This window comes from Anopheles ziemanni (genome assembly GCF_943734765.1).
Source record: "Anopheles ziemanni chromosome X unlocalized genomic scaffold, idAnoZiCoDA_A2_x.2 X_unloc_57, whole genome shotgun sequence".
Classification (NCBI taxonomy): domain Eukaryota; kingdom Metazoa; phylum Arthropoda; class Insecta; order Diptera; family Culicidae; genus Anopheles; species Anopheles ziemanni.
The window spans coordinates 92,501-102,899 of NW_026689826.1; positions in this window are offsets into that span (position 1 = coordinate 92,501).

Sequence of the window (10,399 nt, forward strand, 5' to 3'; positions counted from 1 at the left end):
AACAGGTCCTGCACGGCCACCGTGGGGCTTGACTTGGCGCTATTCCGGACTTGGGGCGATCACGATGTCCCCGTGCGGGACTTAGAAGATGGAAGAACACAAGTACCCTTATCCCATGACTTGTGAGCGATTGGCATACGTTACCACATGAAGAGAAAAATTGGCTAAGTCCCGGATCCATATTATTTGAAGAGAAAAATCGGCTAAGTCCCGGATCCATATTATATGAAGAGAAAAATCGGCTAAGTCCAGGATCCATATATAATAACCTAATAATCGGCTAAGTCCAGGATCCATATTATATGAAGAGAAAAATCGGCTAAGTCCAGGATCCATATTATATGAAGAGAAAAATCGGCTAAGTCCCGGATCCATATTATATGAAGAGAAAAATCGGCTAAGTCCAGGATCCATATATAATAACCTAATAATCGGCTAAGTCCAGGATCCATATTATATGAAGAGAAAAATCGGCTAAGTCCGAGATTGGGTCTGTCAGAAATACACTTCCAAGTTACCACACAAGCAAGCAAGATGGCCTAGTGATGGATCCATATGATATGAAGAGAAAAATCGGCTAAGTCCAGGATCCATATAATATGAAGAGAAAAATCGGCTAAGTCCGAGATTGGGTCTGTCAGAAATACACTATCAAGTTACCACACAAGCAAGCAAGATGGCCTAGTGATGGATCCATATAATATGAAGAGAAAAATCGGCTAAGTCCCAGATTGGGTCTGTCAGACATACACGTTCAAGTTACCACACAAGCAAGCAAGATGGCCTAGTGATGGATCCATATGATATCGAGAGAAAAATCGGCTAAGTCCCAGATTGGGTCTGTCAGAAATACACTTCCAAGTTACCACACAAGCAAGCAAGATGGCCTAGTGATGGATCCATATGATATGAAGAGAAAAATCGGCTAAGTCCCAGATTGGGTCTGTCAGAAATACACTTCCAAGTTACCACACAAGCAAGCAAGATGGCCTAGTGATGGATCCATATGATATGAAGAGAAAAATCGGCTAAGTCCAGGATCCATATAATATGAAGTGAAAATTCGGCTAAGTCCCAGATTGGGTCTGTCAGAAATACACTTCCAAGTTACCACACAAGCAAGCAAGATGGCCTAGTGATGGATCCATATGATATGAAGAGAAAAATCGGCTAAGTCCCAGATTGGGTCTGTCGGAAATACACTTCCAAGTTACCACACAAGCAAGCAAGATGGCCTAGTGATGGATCCATATGATATGAAGAGAAAAATCGGCTAAGTCCCAGATTGGGTCTGTCAGACATACACTTTCAAGTTACCACACAAGCAAGCAAGATGGCCTAGTGATTGATCCATATGATATGAAGAGAAAAATCGGCTAAGTCCGAGATTGGGTCTGTCAGACATACACTTCCAAGTTACCACACAAGCAAGCAAGTTACCACATGAAGAGAAAGCCGGCAAAGTCCGGGAATGTTACCACATGAACTGGAAAATGGGCAAAAACCTACCTTCACAGGGAACGTGAATAACTAAGGCTGTAGACATTGGATCGACAAGCCAAAGACTGATATGGAAAGGAAATGAGTAGTACTAGCTTTCCTGAGAGTTGCAGAGCTTAGACTGCATATGAACGGAAGATATTAAGCGTCAAAGTCAGAAAAGTTGCCCGAAGGAACACAAGTTCCAACTTAGAGCATGAATACCGCCTAGACGGTAGGAGGTACGGCCAGGCTGAGGAATAAGAAAATGTTGGCCAACATGTTCCCTAACTATCCCCCGAAGACCGCAAAGCAATCCAACATCAACCAAGAAAGTTATAGCCCGATCAAGGAAACACCTACTTTGCACCGATTTTGCACCAAATACATGTACCAAGCACCTTCGGTTGCATACCTGCAGGGGCTTACCATAGTAGGCCATGGAAGACCGATATACCGAACATAATCACTTTCTATCTCCTCGGGTGTTGGAGGTAGCGCTTTGCGGTACAAGAACGAAAGTTAGACCATATCTTGGTGCATCTTTTTGCCCAAAAACACAAGACCCTATCTACCAAGGCAAGAAAGTTGTGTGGGGACAAAATGTCCAAAAGTGCCCAAAGTGGCACACTTGAACCATATATTCGAGAAAAACACAAGTGTGGGCCCGAGCTAGCAAGTTGAAATGTTCTGACCGTCAGTAGCCCTAGTTGAGGTGCACTTATCATTATATGAGGCCAACGTGCCAGCTAGTCTCTAAAGGGGCGATATGGGTGTTCCAAGGTTTGTACCCAATTGAGGAAAAAACAGGGTAAGGTACGGTGTACCGCGAATAACTCGGGCTATAGATGTCCGATCGATGAGTTTGGCATATGTATGGAAAGGTCTCGACGAGACCTAACTACCCTGAAAGTATGAAGGCAAAGACTTGAATGACCGGGAAGTAATTAAGTGCACAAGTGGTAAAGTTGCACCAAAGTCCATGTTACCCGAAGTGGTACATGAACACCCAATATTCGACCAAAACACAAGTTTAGAGACGAGCTAGCGAGCTACATTGTTCAGACCGTCAGTAGCCCGCATCAAGACACGCATTTCATTATATTGAGCCTAGCCGCTAGCTCGACTCGAAGTCGGTCATATGGTTGGTTGATGGTTTGGACCGACCACGTGGTGTACCAAGGTTATGTACCTTTCATGAATTAAAACTCTGGCTGTATGGCACTGAGCGACAAGCTAAGGTGTGATTTGGAATAGTCTTGAGTGGGACTATTTAGGAAAAATGCGAACAAAAAATCACAAAGTCCTTGGGCGAAGCTATTAGCGAAACATAGAGCAAATTGGTACCAAAAACTATGGAAATGGGACTTGAGTCAAAAATAACCGCAAGTTGGAGAAGAGATAGCAAGCTTGCGTAGAACATTTATAACTAGTGCGTGGTATGACCAACAAAAATGTGTATGGGGCCAAGGCGCTGGCTGGCCTCCAAAGTGGTGATATGGGCGATTCAAAGTTTGTACCCAAGTATGAACAAGTATGGAAAAAACAGGGTAAGGTACCAAGTACCATGAATAACTTCGGCTGTAGATGGCCTAGCGAGGCAAACCGCATATCGTTGGAAAGGTATTGGGGAGACCTATCTACCCTGAAAGTTTCATGAGGCTGAGTTGAAAGACCACGGAGATATTAGGTGATGATGGTCCAATTCGGGGACCAAGTCGCAGGAAATGGCACTTGACCAAAATCACGCTTGGAAGGTGAATACCGGCTTACCGGTAAGAGATAGCGACTTGGCGTAGAATATTCATAAGTTGGGCGTGTAAAGACGCAACTTTCATTATATGGGGGCAACCCGGTCAGGGTGCTCCAAGTCGGTCGTTTGGTCGGTTTATGGTTTGGGCCGACCATGTGGTGTACCAAGAAGAGGTACCTTTCATGAATTATAACTCGGTCAGTTTGCCACCGAGCGACAAGTTGCGATGTGATTTGGAATGGTCTTGAGTGGGACTATCAAGCAAAAATACAAATAGAAAATCAGCTTGTCCATGGCCGAAGCTATTAGTGAAACATATAGCAAAATGGGTCCAAAAACGAATGAAATGGGACTTGGACCAAGAATAACGGCAAGTTGGAGAAGAGATAGCAAGTTGACGTAGAACATTTATATTTTGGGCATAGTATGACCAACAAAAAAGTATTTGGGGCCAAGGTGCTGGCTGGCCTCCAAAGTGGAGATATGGGCGATACAAAGTTTGTACCCAAGTACGAACAAGTATGGAAAAAACAGGGTAAGGTACCAAGTACCATTAATAACTTCGGCTGTATATGGCCGAGCGAGGCAAACGGCTCACCGTTGGAAAGGTCTCGGGGAGACCTATCTACCCTGAAAGTTTCATGAGGCTGAGTTGAAAGACCACGGAGATATTAGGTGATGATGGTCGTATTCGGGGACCAAGTCGCAGGAAATGGCACTTGACCAAAATCCCCCTTGGAAGGTGAATACCGGCTTACCGGTAAGAGATAGCGACTTGGTGTAGAATATTCATAAGTTGGGCGTGTAGAGACGCAACTTTCATTATATGGGGCCAACCCGGTCAGGGTGCTCCAAGTCGGTCGTTTGGTCGGTTTATGGTTTGGGCCGACCACGTGGTGTACCAAGTTGAGGTACCTTTCATGAATTATAACTCGGTCAGTTTGCCACCGAGCGACAAGCTGCGGTGTGTTTTGGAATGGTCTTGAGTGGGACTATCAAGGAAAAATACAAATAGAAAATCAGCTTGTCCATGGCCGAAGCTATTAGTGAAACATATAGCAAAATGGGTCCAAAAACGAATGAAATGGGACTTGGACCAAGAATAACGGCAAGTTGGAGAAGAGATAGCAAGTTGGCGTAGAACAATTATATTTGGTGCATGGTATGACCAACAAAAAAGTATATGAGGCCAAGGTGCTGGCTGGCCTCCAAAGTGGAGATATGGGCGATCCAAAGTTTGTACCCAAGTATGGCAAAAACTGGTAGAGGTACCTTTCATGAATTACTGCTCAGGCTGTATGGCACTTAGCGGGACGCTTGGCTCTGGTATGGAATAGTCTTGAGTGGGACTATCGAGGAAAAATACGAACAAAAAATCACCATGTCCACGGACGAAGGTATTAGCGAAACTTAGAGCGAAATTGCGACCAAGTCGCTGGAAATGGCCCTTGGACCAAGTATACCGTCAAGGCGGTACGAGATAGCGAGTTGACGTGGAATATTTATAAGTTTGCCTCCACGAGACGAAAGTTTAGTTATATGGGGCCAACCCGCTCAGGGTTGTCCAAGTCGGTCATATGGCTGATCGAAATTTTCGACCAAGTACTGAGAAAACAGGGTAAGGTACCGTGTACCTCGAATAACTTTGGCTGTAGATGTCCGAGCGAGGCAAACGGCATAGCGTTGGAAAGGTCTTGGGGACCCTGAAAGTTTGAAAAGGCTATCTGGAAAACTCGTGGAGATATTAGAGAAACATTGGGCCCAAAAGATACCAAGTCGCAGGAAATGGGCCCTCCAAGAACACCCTAAAATCCCAATTACGGCTAAGTTGCAGGCCAGCTAGCGAAGTGAAATGTTCTAGGCATAACTAGAACACGTTAATGCGCAACTTTTTGAATCAGAACTTTTTTCGATATCTGGCCCCCAAAGGGGGGATATGGGCGATCAAAGGATTTTTCCAAGTTTCGGTACTTTTTACGGTATCGCTCATAGCTCCGGCTGTATGCAAGCAAATGACAATCTAAGACATGATTTGGAAAGGTATTGAGCAGTACTAACTTACGTTAGAACACAGCGAAGCGCTATCGGTTCATGGCAAGGCCGATATAAGCAGTCAAAGATGAAAAATGTTGACAAAATGAACAAAAATTACCTTGGTACGCGAATAGCGGCCAGGGATGAAGAGGTACGAAGGTGGTGTAGAAGAATTATAATTAGGGCTTGGTACGCTCTAAAAGTTTGCCGAAGACCGCAAAGCGCTCAGACCCATAGAAAGTGGCCATTTGGGCCGAACAGTGCGTGCAAAGAGGTGAAAATGCAAAAATTGCACTTTGGGGGGCGATTTGCGGGGGGAAGGAGGGGTCGGAGGGCAAAATGTCCCTTGACCAAAAAGTCTTATCTCGTCGAGATCTACAACATTGCCGAAGACCGCAAAACGCTAGCTCGCAATCGAAAAATCGAGAATTTGAAAATTTTCTAAGTCTTGGGCTCCCTAAGGAAAAGTTTCAAAAATCACGTTTGTCCCCAATTTTGAAGGGGAAGGAGTCGGTTCCGGGGCATGGTGTCTTCGGCAAAAAGTCTTATCTTTTTGCGTACTTTCGACTAGTTCAATAAAAATTTTTGACCCAAAATTTGTTCGGCGGACCCCTAGGTCGAAAAACCCGAAAAAAGTCGAAAAAAGTCGAAAATGTCGAAAAATGAGAAAACCTCATATTCGGACTCTACACGAGCCCCAGATATTGAAAAGTGAAATCCGCGGTCGATTTGGAACAAAAAATTGACCTAGGCAAAGTTGTATGGAGGTAGGGACCCCTGAGAAAAAAGTTTGGTCCCGAGGCTCCTTGGACCACCAAGTCCCTAGGTCGGACCAAAATCGGAAAAAATCCGACCAAAGTCGAAAGTGTCGAAAATTTTAAAAAACCCCTTTTGGGGCCCTATGGCCTCCCTAGATAATGAAAAGTGAGGTCCGCGGCCGATCCGGAAGAAAAACTTGACCTAGGGAAACTTGTATGACGGTGGGGACCCAAAAAAATTTCGATGAGTGTAGTTTAGACAGGCCGGAAAATGTATCGGTGGTCCGTATCAAGGGACGTCTTTTAGTTCCATGGGGTGGTGGTCGTCGAACAAAGTCGCCTAGGTCGACCACCAGAAAGACCAGTCGTGTTGTAATGGATGTTTTGACCACTTTACTAGGGAAACCTAGTAGGTCGAAGCAAATTTGGGGTTCGAGATGAGTTGGTGAAAGTTGGTCCAACCTAGGTGTGCTTGGTGGAGGTTGACCATGAAAGTAGAGCATGATAGGAATGACCATAACTTTGGTTCTAGATGTCGGATCGGTACACTTGAGGCAGTTTTGGAAAGGTGAAGGCCTGCTCTAGCTATGTTTCCTACCAAGCTGAGCGCCTACTAGTGACCCGGAGGAGGTATTAAGGGTCAAAGGCAAAAAGGGGTACCCTAAAGTGCATGTGACCAAGAAAATGGGAAAAACGGTATCGCCTATAGCTCAGGCTGTATGGCTCGGATCGGAAAGCTTGGATATGCGTTGGAAAGGTCTTGACGAGCGCTAGCTATGTGTCCTACCAAGCGAAGCGCTAGGTGTTGAGCAAGTCGGTCATATTAGAGGGCAAAGGTGAAAAATGGTGGTTTAGAGGCGAAAATTCACCTTATGATCGAAAATAGCGGGCGAACGATAAGAGCTACGAACACGGCGTAGAACAATCATAAGTACGTTACCACAAGACCTAACTTTGGCCAATATAGAGCGAGAAGATCGGAGGTACCCATCAGGGTGATATGGCTGGTTCAAAGTTGGACCAAAACGAGACTTGAGAAATGGGTTGAAACACGGTATCGCGAATAACTCAGGCTGTATGGAACGGATCGACAAGCTAAGATCAGTGTTGGAAAGGTCGAACCGAGCGCTAACTATAATCCCAAACAACCGAAGCGCTAAGTGTTGAGCAAAACTGAGTTATTAAGCGACAAAGTGGAAAAATAATACCAAAATTTCCAAAAATCACACAAGACCAAGAATACCGAGCAGGCGGTAAGAGATAGCGGGTTGACGTAGAATACTTATAAGTTTGCCTCTACGAGACCTAAAAGTCGTCCATAGACAGCGAGAAGATCGGACCACTCTGGAAGGGTGATACGAGTGGTCAAAAATTGGCAAAAATGAAACATGGCTAAAATGGATTTGACTTGTGCACCGTATAGCTCCGGCTGTATGGCATGGATTGTTAAGCTAGGATATGTTTTGGAAAGGTAACACCCAGCGCTAGATACGACTAGAAGAAAGCAAAGCGCTAACTAGCATGATTTGGAAGTTATTAAGCGACAAAGTCGAAAAATGTTACCAAAATTGAAACTCGAGTACATTGGGCCAAAAAGTACAAGTTGTGAAATTTGGACTTACGAGTAAAATACCGAGCAGGCGGTAAGAGATAGAGACTTGGTGTAGAACAATTATATGTTGGGCATGTTATAACCTATATTTGGCCCGAACATAGTGACGAGATCGGTGGTACCCAAAAGGGTGGTACAGGTGTTAGATGGTTTTCCCAGAGCATAAGCTCCACATGATATGGAAAACGGGAAACATCATAACTTCGGCTGTATGGCATGGAATGGAACGAACAAGGTATCGATGGAAAGAGAAAAGGTAGCGCTAACTATAATTCCTACCAAGCAAAGCGCTAGCATGTGACCGTTCGGGTGTTATTGTGAGTCAAAGTCAGAAATTGTTAGCACGAGAGGCGAAAATCCGACTAAGTCCATGAATACCGGGCTGGCGGTAAGAGATACGGCTTGGCCGTAGAACATTTATAAGTTGGCCAATACAAGACCTAAGTTTCGTCCATAGACGACAAGAAGATCGAAGATACGTGAAGGTGAGATATGGGCGTCCCAAAGTGGGCCTTTGAAAAAGTGACAAACTTCCCTTATAACAGCATACACCAAATATCTCTGGCTCTATGGCACCGAATAAGAAGTTGAGGTCAGCGATAGAAAGGTGATAGTCAGCGCTAAATATCATACGAACAGAGTGAAGCGCTAAAGGGAAAGGATCTTGGTGATATAAGGTGACAAAGTCGAGAAAAGTTGCCTCAAAATCATGAAAAATGTGAAAAAATGGCTAAGTCCCGGGTGCCTTAAGGGCAGGTTGATCGAATGTACCGAGCTGGCGGTACGAGATAGAGACTTGGTGTAGAACAATTATATGTTTGGCATGGCAAGACCTACATTTGGTCAATACAAAGTGAGAAGATCAAAGAAACCCGTAAGGGTGATATTGGTGTCCAAAGGTAAAAAGCACTAAGTCTTGGGAAACTTATATGAAGAAAAAGGACCCTGATGGGTCATATAGGATGGATCGAAAAATCGGCTAAGTCCCAAAATGGGGATGTCAGAACTACACTCAAATGTTACCACACCAAGCAAGGCAAACTTATATGAAGGCAAGGACCCTGATGGGTCATATGGTATTTTACGAAAAATCGGCTAAGTCCCAAAATGGGGATGTCAGAACTACACTAAAAAGTTACCACACCAAGCAAGGCAAACTTATATGAAGCAAAGGACCCATATGGGTCATATGGTATTTTACGAAAAATCGGCTAAGTCCCAAAATGGTGATGTCAGAACTACACTAAAATGTTACCACACCAAGCAAGGCAAACTTATATGAAGGCAAGGACCCTGATGGGTCATATGGTATTTTACGAAAAATCGGCTAAGTCCCAAAATGATGATGTCAGAACTACACTCAAATGTTACCACACCAAGCAAGGCAAACTTATATGAAGCAAAGGACCCTGATGGGTCATATGGTATTTTACGAAAAATCGGCTAAGTCCCAAAATGATGATGTCAGAACTACACTAAAAAGTTACCACACCAAGCAAGGCAAACTTATATGAAGCAAAGGACCCATATGGGTCATATGGTATTTTACGAAAAATCGGCTAAGTCCCAAAATGATGATGTCAGAACTACACTCAAATGTTACCACACCAAGCAAGGCAAACTTATATGAAGGCAAGGACCCTGATGGGTCATATGGTATTTTACGAAAAATCGGCTAAGTCCCAAAATGGGGATGTCAGAACTACACTAAAAAGTTACCACACCAAGCAAGGCAAAGTACCTAGGTGAACCCTAGGAAGAAACACGGACCAAGTCAGATGGCCTAAGTCAATAGAACAAGTGACCTAGGCAAAGTTGTATGGCGCTGAGGACCCTGAAAAATCTGGTTAGTGTAGTTTAGACAGGGTAGGTTTTTGGGTCGGCCGAACCCCCTTATTTTGGGTTTTGGCCTCATCAAGAAGCTACACCTAGGCAAACTGCCTAGGGTGAAAGTGCGAAGACCAATCGAATAGTAAGACAAGTTTTGACCGATCGCCCTAGGCAAGCTTGTATGAAGAAAGGGACCCTAAGGGTCATATGGAAATACATGAAAAATCGGCTAAGTCCCAAAATTGGGATGTCAGAACTACACTAAAAAGTTACCACATCAAGCAAGGCAAACTACCTAGGTGAACCCTAGCAAGAAACACGGACCAAGTCAGATGGCCTAAGTCAAGAGTGCAAGTGACCTAGGCAAAGTTGTATGACGGTGAGGACCCTGAAAAATCTGGTTAGTGTAGTTTAGACAGGGGAGGTTTTTGGGTCGGCTGAACCTCCTTATTTTGGGTTTTGACCTCCTCAAGAAGCTACACCTAGGCAAACTGCCTAGGGTGAAAGTGCGAAGACCAATCGAATAGTAAGACAAGTTTTGACCGATCGCCCTAGGCAAGCTTGTATGAAGAAAGGGACCCTATGGGTCATATGGAAATACATGAAAAATCGGCTAAGTCCCAAAATTGGGATGTCTGAACTACACTAAAAAGTTACCACATCAAGCAAGGCAAACTACCTAGGTGAACCCTAGCAAGAAACACGGACCAAGTCAGATGGCCTAAGTCAAGAGTGCAAGTGACCTAGGCAAAGTTGTATGACGGTGAGGACCCTGAAAAATCTGGTTAGTGTAGTTTAGACAGGGGAGGTTTTTGGGTCGGCTGAACCTCCTTATTTTGGGTTTTGACCTCCTCAAGAAGCTACACCTAGGCAAACTGCCTAGGGTGAAAGTGCGAAGACCAATCGAATAGTAAGACAAGTTTTGACCGATCG